We start from the raw sequence: 21,078 nt of genomic DNA on the forward strand, positions 1-21,078 counted from the left end.
AATGCATGCTGGATAGTGGTCGATGAGTGGGGTAATAGTAGTAGATGCAGGCAGGAGTCAGTCTACTTGTCTCAGACGTGATGCCTATATACATGATCATACCTAGATATTCTCATAACTATGCTCAATTCTGTCAATTGCTCAACAGTAATTTGTTCACCCACCGTAGAATACTTATGCTCTCGAGAGAAGCCACTAGTGAAACCTATGGCCCCCGGGTCTATATTTATCATATCAATCTCCTACCACTTAGTTATTTACTTTGCTATTTACTTTGCCTTTATTTTACTTTGCATCTTTATAATAAAAATACCAAAAATATTATCTTATCATATCTATCAGATCTCACTCTCGTAAGTGGCCCTATAGGGACTGACAACCCCTATTTGCGTTGGTTGCGAGGATTTATTTGTTTTGTGCAGGTGCGAGGGACTCGCACGTAGCCTCCTACTGGATTGATACCTTGGTTCTCAAAAACTGAGGGAAATACTTACGCTACTTTGCTGCATCATCCGTTCCTCTTCGGGGAAAACCAACGCAGTGCTAAAAGAGGTAGCACCGGGTTGGTTAGGGCCTTGGATGAGAACTGGCATCATAATGAACTTCCGCTTCATGCACATCCAAGGAGGAAGGTTATACATACATAGAGTCACGGGCCAAGTACTGTGATTGCTGCTCTGCTCCCCGAAAGGATTAATGCCATCCGCGCTTAAACCAAACCATACGTTCCTTGGGTCACCGCCAAACTCAGCTCAGTACTTTCTCTCGATTTTTCTACACTGCGACCCGTCAGCGGGTGCTCTCAACTTCCCGTCTTTTTTACGGTCCTCTCTGTGCCATCGCATCAACTTGGCATGCTCTTTGTTTCTGAATAGACGTTTCAACTGTGGTATTATAGGAGCAGACCACATCACCTTCGAAGGAACCCTCTTCCTGGGGGGCTCGCTGTCAACATCACCAGGGTCATCTCGTCTGATTTTATACCGCAATGCACCGCATACCGGGAAGACGTTAAAATCCTCGTACGCATCGCGGTAGAGGTTGCAGTCATTAGTGCATGCATGTATCTTCAGCACCTCCAATCCTAGAGGGCATAAGACCTTCTTTGCTACGTACGTACTGTCGGGCAATTCATTATCTTAGGAAGCATCTTCTTCAATATTTTCAGTAGCTTCTCAAATCCTTTGTCAGACACAGCATTCTCTGCCTTCTACTGCAGCAATTCCAGTACGGTACCGAGCTTTGTGTTGCCATCTTCGCAATTGGGGTGCAACCCTTTTTGTGATCCTCTAACATGCGATCAAACTTCAGCTTCTCCTTTTGACTTTCGCACTGTGTCCTTGCATCAACAATGACCTGGCGGAGATCATCATCATCGGGCACATCGTCTGGTTCCTCTTGATCTTCAACAGCTTCCCCCGTTGCAGCATCACGGTATTCAGGGGGCACATAGTTGTCATCGTCCTCTTCTTCTTCGCTGTCTTCCATCATAACCCCTATTTCTCCGTGCTTCGTCCAAACATTATAGTGTGGCATGAAACCCTTATAAAGCGGGTGGGTGTGAAGGATTTTCTGGTCAGAGTAAGACTTTGTATTCCCACATATAGGGCATGAACAACACATAAAACCATTCTTCTTGTTTGCCTCAACCACTTCGAGAAAATTATGCAGGCCCTAAATGTAATCGGAGGTGTGTCTGTCACCGTACATCCATTGCCAGTTCATCTGCGTGCATTATATATAATGATGTGTATCAAAAGTAAGAAAATTAGACAAGTATCTATCTAAAGTAAGAATTGTTTTTCTTTCAGAAAGAAGATAAGAACAAGAGGCTCACCATGGTGGTGTCGGCGACGAGATCAGCGCGGGCGATCGGCGGCGGTGAAGACGGGGATGGGACGTGACGGACCGCTAAACCTATGCAAATCTTGGGGAAAATTGAGCTTGGAGGTCGAGCTTCGAGAGGAGAAAACTTAACTAGCATGGCTCGGGCATTTCACCGAACACCTCATGTGCATAGGAGGTGAGCTAGAGCATCCAAATGCCCTCCCCTCGCCGGCCAAAAAAAAACAGAGCACTGTGGAGTGCTCTGCTCGCCGGGGAGGGGGTATATACAGGCAACTCATTTGTCCCGGTTCATGGCTGGAACCAGGACTAAAGGCCCCCCTTCTGTCCCGATTCGAGCCACAAACCGGGACCAATGTATGTGGGCCAGGAACAATGCCCATTGGTCCCGGTTCATGCCAGGAACCGGGACAAATGGATCCAGACGAACCGGGACCAATGCCCACGAGGCCCCGGCCGGCCCCCTGGGCTCACGAACTGGGACGTATGCCCCCATGGGTCCTGATTCGTGACTGAACCGGGACTAATGGGCTGGCCAGGCCCCAACCAAAGCCCTGTTTTCTACTAGTGCCGTAATATGCTACACCAGAGAGAAAAATGTTCTAAATGCATTGTAGAATGATGTCGCTCCTCGAGTACTCTTAGATAGTGTCAGTGAAGTTCACGGCCATATCGCATCAGAAGCATCCTTTGTATATCCAGTGCTGCTAGGAGACATGAATGGTGGATTATGTAGAGACTTGGAGACCTCCATTAGGCTGCTAGATCCACATAGCAACGGTTGCTTCTCTCCTAATGTCTCCCATTCCCTCATGTTTCCAATACATCTTAGTTTTTCACCTATCTGATGTGCTAGCATGTTCGAATAGAAGACGTTGTAACAAGCATAGATGAATAACATTGTATTTTTTAGAGAATGGAAGCGAACAGATTCTTATAGTTGGTGCTACTTTTTTTCATGATGGAAGAGAGAGTGGTTGTTGCGGTTGCTATGAGGAACATTGTGCCGTGCAAAGTTCCAATTTATAGAGCCGTCGTCTCAGGCAAGGAGAAAATAAGGAGCGACCATGTACTTCTGCTATGTCACATGCCTAGAAGTTTGTCATTGCTCATAAAGGCATGATTCCGTTTTCAATCACTCATACTTCCTTTTTTTATAAAGCACACCTTATCTGTGACAGGGAGTACAAGTACACATGTGATGATGCCATTCAATAGTCTCCCATCTTTGTCGGCATTATCAAAAGTATGTGGCAAGTGGAAGATTCGTTGATTTCTCCAAATTTTCTACACATCTCTGATTTTTTTGTCTTCTTTTGAAATCAAATTTCGAGTTCTGTTATTTTTCTCTTTTCCAGGGAGATATTCGTAAAGTTTATTTACGTGTGATACATTTCATCTAACCAACTCACTTGAATGACATCAGTGATGCTAGATCTAAGACAGGCAACTGAATTGCGTGAAAAAAGTTATGATTTTACTCTATGAACAACTGATGCTAGGTAAGCAACTCCTACAAATCAATGGAGATCACTAATAATATACATCTCATTGTCCTTTCGACATTCAAAACACCATTGGAAGGTGCATAATCGAGCAAAAAAATAAAATAAAAAGTAAAACCTTGCATGTTCATCCACACATGATTTTGTGCGTGAAAATGGTCAGATCAATCATAAGAGTTTACCTGAAGTACAAAGCATCTCAAATATAGTAAAAATTACATCGAGATTCTGAGGCCACCGGAAGACCATTATTGTCGCCAGAACGAGCCATCGACACGCCGCCGTCGTGGCTCCCCTACCAGAGCCGGCTTGGTCTTGTCGATGACATCCGGGAAGTCTACGTGCACATACCCTAAGGACCAGTGCCTTGGAGCTGCAGTCGTCGCCGTTGAAAACTGGAGGCGCATAAAACCGATGGTTGAACTAGTCTCACTCATCAGAAAAATACAAAAATAACCTACAGCAAAGAGGATTCGAACCGAGGAGGCTAGATATATAGGAGCGTAAATTGCAACTTTGGCCCCATAATCACCCTGGCTAGCCAATTTTTTGTTAGATTTAAGTAAATGATTGTATTTTAAATCTATTTAGTATGACACTAATACACAAGAAAATTAATTATGGTATAAATCCATACTTCAAACATGTGAACCGGTGGTCCGGCCGGTAAAAACCTGAACCGGTGGCATCGCCGGTTCGATCACTGGTTCGGTTTTCCAAACTATGCTCTGATTCCCTCATGTTTCCAACACATCTTAGAGTAATTGTGACCTATCTAATGTGCTAGCATGTCCGAATAGAAGACGTTGTTGTAACGAGCATAGGCGAATAACGATGTAATTTTTATAGGATGGGAGCGGCCAATTTTTTAGAATTAGTGCAGAAGTTTTGCATTTCATGGCATGTAGTAGTTGCTGCTAGTTTTTTCTTCCTGATGGGAGAGAGAGTGGTTGTGGAGGTTTCTATGAGAAAAGTTATGCCTCGCAAAGTTGCAATTTATAGAGTCGTATCATGCAAGGAGACAACAAGGGGCGATCATGTACTTCTACTATGTCACATGCCTAGAAGATTGACGTTGCCTATAAAGGCATGAGTCTATCTTCAAACTGATACATCATTATTATTATAAAAGCATACCTTATTTGTACGACAGGATTATAGGTAGACATGTGATGATGCCATTGAATAGTCTCCCTTCCTTGTTGGCATTCTCAAAAGTGAGAAGCAAGTTCAGGATTAGTTGATTTCTCCAAATTTTCCACGCATCTCTGCATTTTTTGTCTTCTTTTAACATCAAATTTCTAGTTTTGTTCTTATCTTCTCTAGGGAGATATTCATAGAGGAAGGGAGGTTATGCACATCTTTACCTCAGGTGATGCATGATCCCAGGCGCGCCGCTGGCGCCGCGCTCTGCACGGGCATCCGCGTCTCCAAACCCGCCGTCGCTGACCTGCAGGGAAACTTGAGGTAAGCACGCGCCCGCAGCCACCCACCCATCGATCGATCTCTTGGACAGCCTAGCAAAACCTACTTGCGGAGGACCCCGGCGGCATAAGAGGACGACGAGGCGGCGATGGACGCCCGGCGGAGAGCGGATTTCACGGCGGACGCGGCGGCGTGGGCAGGCGATGCCATTTTTTGCTTTCTTCCTCTCTCTCGCTTGCAGCTTTCCGGGGTTGTTGGCGAATTTGTTCGGGTTTATTTTTCCTTTTCTATCGGTCCTGCTCGGTTTTGTTCATTCTGGGCCTAGGATCTTGTTATTTATTTTATGTTTTTAGAGCAAGGGCCTGGGCTCTCGTGTGAATTCTTGATTTATACTAGCAAAAGGGCCCGTACGGCAACTTGATTTTTTTTCATAATCTCCAATGGCCATGATCACATTTTGCTGTGTCACCGAGATACACTATCACTCTCAATTTCGTAAAATCATGAAAATTATTTTAAATACGTGCACATATTTGAAATCATGAACATTTTTTCAAATTCATTAACACTTTTACTAAATTTCAAACATTTTCTAAAATCTATAACAATAAACGAATTCGTTAACATTTTATACTATTTGTAAATATATTTTAATATTGTGAACACTTTTTAAAGAACTTTCTTCAATCGGCGGACATTTATAGAATAGGTGAACGTTTTTGTTGGAAATTGTTGAACAATTTTTTATTTCACGAACATTTTTTTATTCAACGAACATTTTCTTTGATTTAACGAACATTTTTGAAATGTATGATCATTTTTAAATCAGCAAACATTTTTGTGAATGAAAAATAATTTGTAAGTCACGAATAGCTTTTGAATTTTTAGGATATTTTCCCATTCATGATTATGTTTTGAATTGGCGACATTTTGTTCAGTTTCATTAACATTTTTTAATACACTACCTTTTCAAGAAATCATGATTTTTTTTTAATTTCCCGAACATTTGCTTGCAAAATTCCAATTTTTTTACAAAAGCAAACATTAGTTCACAAAATCACGAACTTTTTTTGTTTCATAAAATTTTTTTAATTCAAAGTGCGGAATCTGTTTATGTTTGGAATTTTTGCAAGTCCCAGATTACTTAAAGCATAAATGAAAAAAAATGAAATTTGAAAAATAGCCCGCCTGGACGTGGGCCAAAACAAACTGGAGCGAGGCTTCTTGTCCCAGTGCGCAGATCACAGTATAGGAGGTCCCTACTGTATGGGCCGGACCAGGCGGGGATTCCCATTTGAGAAACGTTTTTTTATCACTTATATGTTGTATTAGTGGGTAATATTTTGTAACTTTGGAGGCAATTTTGTGACTTACCGCTAGAAGCAATACCCCCTTTATTGTTGTAGTAAAATGGCCCGTGCGTTGCAAAGCCAACGGGAGACTTTTTCCCCATAATCTCCAATGTTGATGACCATATTTTTCTGCATCACAGAGATATACAATCACTCTCATTTTCATGAAATCATGAACAATTTTTAAAAATCTTCAAGATTTTTAAAACTCGTAAACTTATCTGAAATCGTAAACATTTTTAAAATGCAAGGACTTATTTTACAGGTTTTCAAACATAAAGATTTTCTGAATTAATGACAATATTATACTATTTGCAATCGTTTTTCTAAAATTGTGAATACTTATTGAAAACATTTTTCTTGAATAGGTGAACATTACTAGAATCCTTGAACATTATTTTGGAAATTGTGTCATGAAAAAGTTTTTGAAATTCACGAACAGTTTTTTGATTAAATGAGCGATTTTTGAAATGCATGATTTTTTTATTAGCATACACTATGAATCAATAAACTATGATGTAAGTCCCGAATAAATTTTTGAATCTTAGGATATATTTCAATTCATGGATAATTTTTGAATTGGCCATTTGTTTTCCAATTTCATTGACATTGTTAATCCGCTAACTTGTTTAAAAAATCATGGACATTTTTTTATATCCTTACCATTTGTTTTCAATATTGCGACTATTTTTAAAATATGTGACCATTTTTAAAACTTGCGAACATTTTTCTGAATCCGCAAATATTTATGAATTATTAAACATTTTATTTCAATATTCTCATTTTTTAATTTTTGGAATTGTTCTGAAGTCCCAAATTATTTAAAGCAGAAAAATGAAGACGTAAAGGAAAACGAAAATAAAAAAATGAAATTCAAAAAATAGTCCGCCTGGACATGGGTCGGCCCAAACAGGCGTTGCTTCTCTCCCGAATCCTGGTATCTCCAATTCCACCGTGTTCCTACATCTTAGACAGCGACATATTGATGTGCCGTCATGGTAGACAGAAAATATGATGGTAAGAGAAGAGGTGAATAGCAATGTGTTTTTTATGGGATGGAAGCGACCCGGTTATTGGCCTTACTACAGGAGTTTGGCCTTTAATGGCATGCAGTAGTTGGTGCCAGTTCTTTTTTTTTCCTTGAATGGTTGGCGCTAGTGCTACGTATGCCTAGCATAGTCACAACATATATAGCAAGGCCAAGAAAGGAGATAACAAGGAGGAGCCCACATACTTCTACTCATACTTATTTTTCACGCACGGCAGGCTTGGTCGCTCGGTTCAAGTCTGTCACACTCGGCCTCCTCTCGCGTCTCTCTGTTCGACCATGGTCGCACCTCAGGGTGAACGACACGAGCGGTACTTTCGGACCGGCTCATGGGCCGCTCGGTCCTGGCCAGCTCAGGCCTAGCCTGCTCAAAAATGGTGCGGTCCGGTCCCTGAAAACAGGACTGAAAAAGCTTTGGTTTGCTGCGGTTAAAGCTCGGTTCGACCGAGCGGACCGAAGAAGCTTCTGCAGGCAGCCGACGGCATGGCGGGGGCGCAAGCAAGAAATTGTCTATCTACGTCTGCCGCCGCAGGGCCGTCGTCCGCGCGGCCACTGGACTCTCAGGCCCCGGTAACCATGTCCATTGGACGCGCCCCACTCAGATCCGTCGTCTCCGCCAAAGAAATTGACGTGAGAGGTCATACATCACCGCATCGGCCATCATCCCCTTCATCTCCGTCCATCGACTGTCGTGCTAAATTTGTCGCTGATGAGCTCCCTCTGGTGATCTTCCTGGTTCCTTTAGCTCCCTTTGGTTCTTCCAAAGCCGTCGGATACCTCCACGACGAGCCGCGCTCCCTCCAGCATCCTCCCCACACCGCGATCCTCCGGCAGTATACTCTATGGTGGCCATTGGCCGGTCCGCTCGGTCCTACTCGGGCTTCGTCGCTGCCGGTCCGATCCTTGAAAACAGGACCACGACGCTGCTCGGCCCGGTCCAATCCGGACCGCCGATGACCGGTCCAAACAATAGCTCGGTCAGGGACCGGACTAGCCCAGACCGTGTCCATCCTGAGTCGCACCGCCAACGGCAGGCCGGCAGTGGCCAGCAATTGCAGTTCAAATTGAAGGTAGTGAGATCAGATCCCCACATATTCCACCTTTTGTGCATGTCCTGTCTTACCTAATAGTCTGCCTAGCACAATAATACCCTTTGCCCTAATTTTCTATTTTTCTTTTTCGTAATTTTGCATTGATCTAGTCTATGAATAATTATTTCTCAAAAAGAATTGATCATTAGATTCAGATAAAGATGCAGACACTTCAAGGCCCTCCGTTAGATGTGTGCAAACTTTATCAAATGTAGTTCCTGCAAATAACCTCTGAATCCTTACATGTTTTGTTTAATCTTTTTAGATGATGGAAATCAAAAGGAGACAGTCCGATTTATATGCTTCTTTTCGCTTGATGAGATGCATGTTTTAAGGAAGATAAATAGCTACAGTTGAAGCTATGAAGTTACTTTGGTGCTACTCTATTTCCAGTACATAAACAAGTGATCTTGTAAGTTTGTTCAAAGTTTTTTTTAATAATAAACAACTATATGTGATAATGGGTGTCATATTCCTATACAATTTGTCGTATTTAATTTACTCTTGTTATATAATAGACAGATAGTGTTACATAACACTTTACCCTTAATTAACTCATCGAGATCACTCGCATAGCCAGCCGTAGGAATATGACACCCCACCACCGGTGAATTTAAACACTATCTGAACAGAGTGTTAAATTTAGATAACACCATTTTATTACTGGCTACGCCACTGCTTATGATGAGTCAATGCTTGAACCCATTGACGAAATTTTCTGGCTCCGCCCCTGCTGCCTAGCAGAAACCTACCTGCGGAGGATCCCAGCAGTTTGGCCAGCGGAAGAGCGTGGAAGCGACAAACCGGCAAGGGGAGTCTGTCAGCTGGTCTAGCGACGGAGGCGGCGGCGTGGGGTGAGAATGCCATTTTTTCTTCTTCCTTCTTCTCTTGCTTGTGGCTTTTGGGGTTGTTGGAAAATTCGTTTGAGTTTCTTCTTCTTCTCTATAATAGATCATGTTCAGTTTTGTGGATCACCGTTGGATTTTGGGCTTGGGATATCTTGTAAGCATGCTTAATGCACATGCGGAATTATTACTTTTACTGGTAAAATTGATAGGTGGAAATTTGATTTCCCTGTACCACTTTCCAGATTTTTTATGTATGACGACCATGTTTCCTAAATTTCGACCTTAAACACATTGCTTACAAAACTGATTTTTTTTTTTTTTTTGCGAATGGCTTACAAAACTGATATACATACCTAGAACTTGTAAAATGGCCATAAGAAATATTATTCAAAGGTACGAGCCTGGAACTAAGTGAAGAACCGCATTGCTGAAGTGAAGGTCATAAACAAGTTCTCTTGTAGGAGAGACATGGCTTCACCGTACCAGCCATGCTACACAAGAGCGAGACTCGGCGAGAGCAGCCGAGTAATGGCTGTTAATGCACCAGAGAGTGGTTTAGCTCCTCAAGAATTGGTTGATATGAGTGAAGTTTATGCCCCTACCGTCTACAAAGACTTGATATACCTAGTACTATTAGGAGGCATGTCTGCTAGATTATGTAGATACAATCATAATATGCCTCGTTGCTGGATTCGCTAAGCAATGGTTGCTTGTCTCCCGATGTCTCCAATTCCACCGAGTTCCTAATACTTCTCAGACGGCCACCTATTTGATGTGCGGTCATGGTAGAGAGAAAATATGGTGGTAACGAGAAGAGGTGAATAACAATGTATTTTTTCATGGGATGGAAGCGACGAGAGTCTTGACCTCACTACAGGAGTTTGGCCTTTAATGGCATGCAGTAGTTAGTGCTAGCTTTTTTTTTTCTTGAATGGTTGGTGCTAGTGCTACGTGTGCCTAGCATAGTCACCACGTATATAGCAAGGCCAAGAAAGGAAACAACAAGTAGGAGCCCAGATATTTCTGCTATAACACATGCCTGGAAGATTGCCATTGCCCATACTTTAGTTACTCATACTTATGTTTCACGTACAACATGCCTTATCTTTAATAAAGGAGTACCAAGTGCGCCCATCATGACACCATCAATCAGTTTTCCTTCTTTCTCGGTAGGCATAGCAAGTGGAAGATCGCCTGCTTTCTCCTCACCAGTTTCATGTCTTTTATTTATAGACCAAATTTCTTGTTTTGCTCTTCTCATCTTCTCCAGTGACAGCTTCGCTATAATTTATTTATACTAGTAAGCATGCACGTGCAACGCACGTCCTGCCAATTCAATCCATTTTTCAAATTCCACCTCTATTTAATGTGTTCCCTTTTCTATAGTTTTTGTTCTTCTACACCTTTTTTTAATTCAAACAACTAAAGAACATAAACATGGAAATACGATGTGCTATTCCCGAAAGAAAATAAATGGAAATATGATACATATATACATAATGAATATGGATTATCTAGGATGATAAGTACAACATTTGGCTAAGTATCCACGAGACAATAACTTCATTATTTGAAGTGCATTGTTTGACCAGACTCACAAAAATGAAGAGCTTATTTGAACAGTGCGCAAAAAGGGCTCTTCAGATGTATTGTATCAAACAAGGAGTCCGCGACTCAAAAAGGAACAAAAATTCTGAGTGGTTTGGAAGCATTCTCAATAGTTCTCCTCTTTTTCCGCCTCGGAAGCATTCTTCATCCAGGCTCCCAAACGCTTCATCTCTCGATACAGAGCTTTGTCTATATATAAAGATTAAAGAGTCAAGGTACTAAACATGCATGACAGATATGTCCAGTCAGTAATAAAATTAGTTTCTAGCGTTCTTGGAGGATTTAAAGATAGGACACTACCGTCTTAAGCTAACCTTATGGAGACTTTTGTATATTTAATGCATACTTCCTTTCATTCTTAGACTGATCAAGTGAAAGTTGTGAGATAAAATATTTCTCCTGTGTAGACTCTTTAGCAACTATAACCTTCAAGGTGAACAATCAACATCTTTGCTTCTCAAAAGAGGCAGATAGTTGATTTGCTGCTGTACAAGGATGGTAATCTGAAACAATTATGCAGCACAAGATAAGTGCTAAGTCGACCATTGGTAGCGAATCTACCAGACTCGGGAGGATCAAATTATGTGATTTTACATGTGCATCATAGCCATCAAAGGAAAATAAAAGTCACCCAATGGAACCAAAATTTCACAAAGCTTAGTCAAGTTTTCCTATATTGCATATCCTCCCCCTGAAACAAAGAAAATAGTATTATAAGCTATGTAAAATACAACAAGGATAGCGGATGAATGAAACAAAAAAAATTGCATCCCACCAAACAACACTATGTTATGTAGTATTTACTATAAAAGGCCCTCTGCTCTAAATCCTGTGAGATATGGAGTGTGGTGGAAACATGCTGAACAACATGAATAGGGTCCAAAATTAGATGCATACATCTTGAAGCACACACTGGAATTTTCAAATTGCCATCCAACCGCCGGAAACTCTTTGTGTCAAGAGAATTATACAACAAGACATGAAAAGGAATTGTAGGTTCAGACTAAATAATTACTAACCTTGGATTGTAGGTTCAGACCAAATAACCAAATAACTGACACAAAAATATCAGTGGAATTAACTACAGTATACTCAACTACTATATAAAGAGATTTCAGATGCAGAACAACTACATAGTGCCCAGATTTGGTATCTTATCAATTGGTCCAAGTTTTTCATGTGGCAGCGCATCTCATTTTTACTCTCGGTGCAACAGCAAAACAGAAGAATTTAATTTAATGCCCAGTCACAAAGTGTAAGCCTGATTTAAAAGAATACCAAAAATAAGAGGAAGGACAATTACTGCAATTTTTATACTTCAAAGTACCACAAATACACCTCAAACTCGGGTTGGTAGAACAATAAGATGAAACTAATGCTATCCTAGATTTGATGCTTGTACAAGTTCAGTTAAAAGTGGTTTAACAAGTGTACAGCCTACCAAACTGAACTTATTTTTATTGCCTAGTAGATTAACCAAAACATGGGGAATTTCACACCAACCGACGTACTAATATACAACAAAAATAGTAGAAGAAAACAATGCAAGGACAGAACTTGGCTTCCCCCAGTTAACTCGTTGCAGTTTCAGTGGGTGGTGGCTTCCACTGTAACTCTGAACCTCTATTACTCTTTGGGGCAACCCCAAATATTTCACAACTGTTAAGTCAATAGTATGTATATCTTTTCAGCTAGCTTGTTATTTCTCGATGTTACAATACATTTATGTTGCATCCTATCCGCGTGAATGCTATGGTGCATAGTGAAGGTAGGCATAGATGTACAACAATGCCATGCCTAACAATATCCACCCCAGTTTCTGATTTCATTTTTGTGCTCTAACTTATCCTTGGGGATAAAGGAAAATTTTGTGACTGGGAAAATGCGCTACTAAGAACTATCTGATCAAACTACTTGCCAAGAATTTAATCCTCAGCAAGATGAGAATTAGAGCAAAGAGTAACAATTTATAAATGTAGTATTCCAAAGAATGTATAATAAAAAGAGAAGTGCGCTATATTTAGTTAGCTCAGAATGTTCTCATCAAGTTGTGATTCTGAACTTCTGATAGTGAACTCAGCAGACAAGTAAAAAGAGTAAGCAAGTAAGTACCAGATACGAAGCGAATGAACGACAATCTACCCATCTTGGACTTTGCTTGTCAGGACAATGATCATGAAGAGGTAGAAAATCTCATTGCAGAGCATGATGAAAAACTTGAGGGACAGCTTGAAACGCCCATACCTAGGGAATAAAAACTTATTAAAATGTTAAAAGTAAGGCTTCCCAACTCTAATTATAATCCATTTCAGTAAATCTTGACCTTGCGGGATGGTATATCTAACTTGGAAGATACTCCACAAGCTGAAACGTTCTTCTTCTCGCTGTCACTTGACAATGTCAGTTAGACATTCACTTGTCTAAAGATCACATGCTAATCATGTAGCAATCCTGAATGTGCAACATGCAACACACCATGTTGTTCTCTAACTCCATGAAAAACAGGAAAGGATCTTGTACCCCGATATTATCCTCATATGATTATACTGACCAGTAGTCACTTATTTCTACCAAACTTGCAATATTGCATGTTATGGTAGCAAAACCAGTAATAATATTCCCACATATAACACAAATACATGAAAGAGCTTTATTTTCTCATACATTATTCTGCTTGACCAAATACAAAAAAAAACAGGAATTTTGTATCCACTCAAAGTTTACCTAGAGCACATAGAGAATGTCATTTTACTCTTAATGACACTTTAAATGATTGATGATAAATGGTACTACAAACATGTTTACAACAGAATAGAGCTTATCATGATGTCATGTGAAGTGTTTTTCTTCACTTCCTCCGTTCTCTTGTCAGTACAAGTTTCAAGATCCGTCATGAAAGAGATACAAGGCAGACCTGTTTCCACTGCTTCTAGAGGTATCTCTTGTTGTGTCATACGTTTTTCTTCTCCCTATTTTCTCTTATTAATTGGGTGGACCATTAGGAGAAGCGGTGAGAAATTTGATCGGAATGAATAGAAGATCAAGGAAAGCTACAACAATGAATAAATCAATTTGAAAGATTGGAAGGAGCAGAAGGAGGGATTTCACATCCTCACCAAAATTACTGTCGAATTCATGAACAACATCATGTGCTTCCCGGTAGTTATAATCCTATGCTTCATGTGAGAAAGAATACCATTAACCTGAAGGAGAAGTCCAGCCCCTGAATGACCACCCAAAAAAGACCTTCAGAAATATGGATCAGACCAGGAGCACATTGGTTCCTCTATTGGACAGTAATGTCATCAGCACATTTAGATCTGCACCAAGTCATTTCCATTCTTCTCAAAATATCACTATAACAAACTAATGAATTAAGCGTAAGAACTTTTTTTTCCAACTAAATAGCACATACTAATGAAAATATGAACACAATTCTGTTATTTATCCATCATTTCTCAACTTTGAAAAACAAAATCAAATCAGACAACAGTATTGCAACAATTGGAGACAACACAACATGCGAAATAAGGGTAGAGAGATGCGTGAGTAGTCTGGCCCACACCAAATGGCAGCCTTTCTCACTTCTCTGGTGTCGCTAAGCGCACACTATCATACTGATAATTACTGAAGCAGCATGTAAACGTAGATTACAAGTAAATTCCTATTTAACAGAGTATAGTGTGAACCACATTACTTCATAGCCATTGTGAAATGAGCAAGCGAAAAGAGCATTTGACTACGTTAACCCCGCTATGGACAGCTAGGTCTTGCATATTGGCCTTTCTTATTTTGTTTCCAAAACCGGAATATGCGAGTAAACTTTATAACCTCTTCCGTTCATGAAGTTCTGCTCTTAAATAAAAATCGTCCAGGAGTGTATATGTGAAAGCAAATAAGATTGCTAATACATACTATTGCAAGAAGAAAGAACATAAGTGTGCATATACAGGACAAAAGAAGAAAATGTTTAACGTCGGGGCTATCATATTAACATACCAGCTTCATCAACTGTTATTTCTAATTGGGTAAATTTGGTACCGAACTTTTATAAACCAGCCGTTCGTACCTCAAAATTAAGCATCCCTCTATTTATCACTCTCCCGTGATTCAAATTCTGTAAAGACCATCATCTCTTCATCTGACAAGATTTCTCAAAAGATGTGACTATAACTCAAGAAATGAGAAGATTTGTTAAGTAGTGCAGATTGTACTACCAAGCAAGCAAAAAAAAGAGTTTGATGTTCAGATTGTTTCAGTACATTCAGGCAACCCCTCTTAAGCTTGCCTAAAAAACCTTTTTAAGCTTGGTACAAACAAATGCATTGATTTTGAAAGAGCAAACCTTTCTGCATCAAAGATGATTTTTTTCAGGTGCGACAGGGAACACTTGCTAGTGTCCAACACAACCTATGTCAGGTCTGCACAACACACCTATCCAGGGAACACAGAAGTAACATGTAAAATGAATGCACGACCAAACTGGGAACAGCTCCACGCGTGTTGTTGCCGTGGCCGCACACAACTCCATTGACTCGACGCCATCAACCCACGGGGATCCCTGCAAGTAGAACCATAAGAAGAGTATTGTTCTCTGAAATATGTGCATCCGACGAAAATTAGTAGGGTCAAACAACTGCTTGTAAAATCCCTAGGACCCGAAAACAAAAACCACATCGCCCGGCCAGCGGCGGTGTATCCCTCGTCGTTGAGCGCTAGCCGACAATCAGGTATGCGGGAGGGGAGGCGGCGAGTCCAGCGCCCCGGCGTCTTCCCACGTCGCGAAAGATCAATTGGCTTGATCTAGGCTGCATCCGCTCTGCTCTCACCGGCAACAACAAGTTATATTAAGGCCGTTTCGCTCGAGAGAAGGAAAAAATGACACTGACCATGCTGGTAGCCGTTCCACCTGGAGGAGGGCGAGGTGCGACGACGACAGTAGCAGGAAGGAGGGATGGCGGTGGCACATGGGGGCAGGGAGTGAGAGCGCAGCGGTGGGGAGGCGTCGAGGGCTCGAGGCAGGTCGGGGATGTGACGCCCCGAGACCGATGTGCCATGTGTCTTCCAGTTATTCGCTGTTGTTGCCTTGTCATTTGCTTGCGTGTTGCATCTTGCCATGTCATCATCCGCATTGCATCATCATGTTTTCAAAACTTGCATCCGTCTCGGTCTCCTCGTTACGTCTGTTGTCCGTTCTGAGCCCAGACACACTTGCACGCGCCCGCGGCATGTCCGAAATATTATTTTATAAGTGGCCGGAAAATGTTCTCGGAATGGGATGAAAGTTGACATGCGGTCTTATTATAGTGTAGATAGACCGCCTGTCAAGTTTCATCGCATTCGGAGTTCGTTTGATAGCCCAACCGTTAAACTATAGCGGCATATAGCCGATCTAACGTCGGAGGGTTTCGGTCTCCGGAAACAGTCGCCGGGCCTCCCTCTCTTCTCTTCTCTCAGCTCGAGACCGTCTACACAGCTCACTACCTACTGCCAGGTCCAACCTAACCTCTCTCGTCAGCCCGCAGCCCCCCTCGCGCGCGTTCGAAAGTTGTACCGAACCCGACCCGGGGAGTCGTCACCGTTGTGTCCGGATCATCCCCAAACGTCTACAAAACATCTCCGTTTTCCTATTCGGACTCCCTAACTATTTTTTTTGCGATCGTCCGATTGCGATCGTAGGGACGTGATAGCCCCTACCCAATTCCTAACTGCTATTTATAGCAGATGAAACCCTACCTAAACTAGCCAACCCTAATTTCTAGGGATCCTCCCCTATCCAATCCTCGCCGCCGCCATCTTCCCCTTGTTTTCAGCGCCACCAAATCAACTCTGCAGCCGGCACAGCTGTTGGGGAACGTAGCAGAAATTCAAAATTTTCCTACGTGTCATCAAGATCTATCTATGGAGAGACTAGCAACGAGGGGAAGGAGAGTGCATCTACATACCCTTGTAGATCGCTAAGCGGAAGCATTCAAGAGAACGGGGTTGATGCATTCGTACTCGTCGTGATCCAGATCACCGATGATCCTAGTGCCGAACGGACAGCACCTCCGTGTTCAACACACGTACAGCCCGGTGACGTCTCCCATGCCTTGATCCAGGAAGGAGAGAGGGAGAGGTTGAGGAAGTCTCCATCCAGCAGCAACACAATGGCGTGGTGGTGATGGAGGAGCGTGGCTATCCTGCAAGGCTTCGCCAAGCACCATGAGATATGAGGAGAAAGAGAGGGAGGGTTGCACCAACAGGGAGAGATCTAATCGCGTGTATTGGGCAGCCCCTAGGCCTCATATATATAGGGGAAGGGGAGGAGGGTGCGCCCCCTCTAGGGTTCCCACCCCTAGAGGGGAGGCAGCCCTAGATGGGTCTTGGGGTGGCGGCCAAGAGGGGGAGGAGAGGGAGGCGCAGGGAGCATGGGCCTTAGGGCCCATCTGTCCTTAGGGTTTGCCCCCTCTCCCCTCTAGGCGCATGGGCCATGGTGGGAGGCGCCCTAGCCCACCTAGGGGCTGGTGCCTTCTCACACTTGGCCCATGTATGCCTCTGGGCCCCATGCCCCCCCCCCCGGTGGATCCCCGGACCCCTCCGGTGTTCCCGGTACATTACCGATAAACCCCGAAACTTTTCCGGTGACCAAAACAGGACTTCCCGTATATAAATCTTTACCTCCGGACCATTCCAGAACTCCTCGTGACGTCCGGGATCTCATCCGGGACACCGAACAACATTCGGTAACCACATACAAACTTCCTTTATAACCCTAGCGTCATCGAACCTTAAGTGTGTAGACCCTACGGGTTCGGGAGACATGCAGACATGACCGAGACGTTCTCCGGTCAATAACCAACAGCGGGATCTGGATACCCATGTTGGCTCCCACATGTTCCACGACGATCTCATCAGATGAACCACGATGTCAAGGACTTAATCAATCCCGTATACAATTCCCTTTGTCTATCGGTACGATACTTGCCCGAGATTCGATCGTCGGTATCCCGATACCTTGTTCAATCTCGTTACCGACAAGTCTCTTTACTCGTTCTGTAACACATCATCCCGTGATCAACTCCTTGGTCACATTGTGCACATTATGATGATGTCCTACCGAGTGGGCCCAGAGATACCTCTCCGTCACACGGAGTGACGAATCCCAGTCTCGACTCGCGCCAACCCAACAGACACTTTCGGAGATACCCGTCGTGCACCTTTATAGTCACCCAGTTACATTGTGACGTTTGGCACACCCAAAGTATTCCTACGGTATCCGGGAGTTGCACAATCTCATGGTCTAAGGAAATGATACTTGACATTAGAAAAGCTTTAGCATACGAACTACATGATCTTTGTGCTAGGCTTAGGATTGGGTCTTGTCCATCACATCATTCTCCTAATGATGTGATCCCGTTATCAACGACATCCAATGTCCATGGTCAGGAAACCGTAACCATCTATTGATCAACGAGCTAGTCAACTAGAGGCTTACTAGGGACATGGTGTTGTCTATGTATCCACCCATGTATCTGAGTTTTCTATCAATACAATTCTAGCATGGATAATAAACGATTATCATGAACAAGGAAATATAATAATAATCAATTTATTATTGCCTCTAGGGAATATTTCCAACAACAGCTCCTCCCGATCCAAAAATCCATCCCTACCAATCCGGCCCACATATGTTTTTTTTCCTTCTCTGGTTTTAGTATTTTTCGAGTGTATGCATAATTACAGAAATGCCATTATTCTTGCATTGTTCACATCTAATAAACCGTGCATCTTTTGTAAATAACTTATACATGTTAAATGCTTAGAATTTTGTCTGGTTTCATAATATGCTGCTGTCATCCATGCTTAAAATGTTTAAAATGCGGTTTGATTAAATTTGCCCCTATACCATGTTAAAATGCTTTATTTCATAACTAAATAACCGTAGCTCGGATTTAAATAAAATTTATATGTAAATGGGGTAGAAAAATGCATAGTTTATCATGGTGGCATCACTTTGCATGTTTAACAACTCTAAAATATGGTTTAGGGCAGAACAGTACCAAATCTATAATATGCTCATGGGGTTTTACGGGAATTGTTGTTCGTTGCTTCTGGCCTCATTTAAACTTGACTAGATAGGTAGTTTTACTTTGCTTCACCCTCTTGACATGCTAACAAATTTAATCTTGTTGGGTACATAAACAAGAGAGAACTAAATAAGTCATGTGGTGTTTTCTTCAATATACAACTCCGTTGCATAATGAGCTCCACTTAATTTGTAGGATTGTTTGTGCGCTTTGCCATGCCATGCTTCATTAAATCGGACATGCATCATACTCAATTGTGCATCATGCCATGATTATGTGATGGTTGTTTACTATGTTGTTTGCTTCTTTCCGGTGTTGCTTCTTAGGGTTGGTTCCGATAACGTCGCGTTTGTGAGGATTCGTTCGTCTACGTCCGTTTGTCTTCTTCATGGACTCGTTCTTCTTCCTTGCGGGATCTCAGGCAAGATGACCATACCCTCGAAATCACTTCTATCTTTGCTTGCTAGTTGCTCGCTCTTTTGCTATGCCTATACTGCGATACCTACCACTTGCTTATCATGCCTCCCATATTGTTGAACCAAGCCTCTAACCCACCTTGTTCTAGCAAACCGTTGTTTGACTATGTTACCGCTTTGCTCAGCCCCTCTTATAGCGTTGTTAGTTGCAGGTGAAGATTGAAGGTTGTTCCTTGTTGGAACATGGAGATGTTGTTCCTTGCTGGAACATGTTTACTTGTTGGGATATCACAATATCTCTTATTTAATTAATGCATCTATATACTTGGTAAAGGGTGGAAGGCTCGGCCTTATGCCTGGTGTTTTGTTCCACTCTTGCCGCCCTAGTTTCCGTCATATCGGTGTTATGTTTCCGGATTTTGCGTTCCTTACGCGGTTGGGTTATAATGGGAACCCCTTGATAGTTCGCCTTGAATAAAACTCCTCCAGCAAGGCCCAACCTTGGTTTTACCATTCGCCACCTAGCCTTTTTCCCTTGGGAGTCGCACATCCCGAGGGTCATCTTTATTTTAACCCCCCCCCCCGGCCAGTGCTTGTCTAAGTGTTGGTCCGAACTAGAGTCCTTTGCAGCGCCACCTCGGGGAAACTTGAGGGCTGGTTTTAGTTGTACGGAGCGCTCATCCGGTGTTGCCCTGAGAACGAGATATGTGCAGCTCCTATCAGGATGTCGGCGCATCGGGCGGTCTTGCTGGTCTTGTTTTACCTGTCGAAATGTCTTGTAACCGGGATTCCGAGCCTGATCGTGTCTTCCCGCTAGAAGGAATATCCTTCGTTGACTGTGAGAGCTTGTGATGGGCTAAGTTGGGACACCCCTGCAAGGATATGAACTTTCGAAAGCCGTGCCCGCGGTTATGGGCAGATGGGAATTTGTTAATGTCCGGTTGTAGAAAACCTGAAGTTGACCTTAATTAAAATACATCAACCGCGTGTGTTGCCGTGATGGTCTCTTCTCGGCGGGGTCCGGGAAGTGAACACGGTGTTGGAGTAATGTTTGACGTAGGTTGTTCTAGGATCACTTCTTGATCATAGTTATTCGATCGTGCCTTTGCTCTCTCTTATCGCTCTCATTTGCGTATGTTAGCCACCATATATGCTAGTCGCTTGCTGCAGCTCCACCTCATACCTTTTACCCTTCCTATAAGCTTAAATAGTCTTGATCGCGAGGGTGTGAGATTGCTGAGTCCCAGTGACTCACAGATACTTCCAAAACCAGCTTGCAGGTGCCGAGGATACCGTGCAGATGATGCAATCAAGCTCAAGGAGGAGCTCGATGAAGACCTTGTCCTTTGTGTTGTTTCGTTCTAGTGGATCAGTAGTGGAGCCCAGTTGGGGTCGATCGAGGATCTGTGTAGCATTTAGGGTAGTGTTCTTTTATTTTGGTTCTGTAGTCGGACCTTGATTGTATTTGGTTGATGTAATGCTTTATTCATGTATTTGTGTGAAGTGGCGATTGTAAGCCAACTATGTATCTCTTTTCCCTTATTGTATTAAATGGGTTGTTTTCGAAGATTACCTCACTTGCGACATTGCTTTCAATGTGGTTATGCCTCTAAGTCGTGCTTCGACACGTGGGAGATATAGCCGCATCGAGGGCGTTACAGGGGAGGAGCAGTTGACGTCCGAGTGGATTGTGGGATTGGCTTCAATGTTGTCGATGGTGGAGGGGAGTGGAGGCATGATTGGGGATGGTGGAGGGGAGTGGAGGCGGCTCAGCTGGGCGCGGCAGCCCGTGTGGACGGGGCGGACCGGGTGGCGCGCCGGCGGCCCTGGGCGGTTCGGCTGGGCGCGGCGTCCCGTGGACGGGGCGGGGA

This window comes from Triticum dicoccoides, chromosome 7A (assembly GCF_002162155.2).
Source record: "Triticum dicoccoides isolate Atlit2015 ecotype Zavitan chromosome 7A, WEW_v2.0, whole genome shotgun sequence".
In the NCBI taxonomy this organism is placed as follows: Eukaryota; Viridiplantae; Streptophyta; class Magnoliopsida; order Poales; family Poaceae; genus Triticum; species Triticum dicoccoides.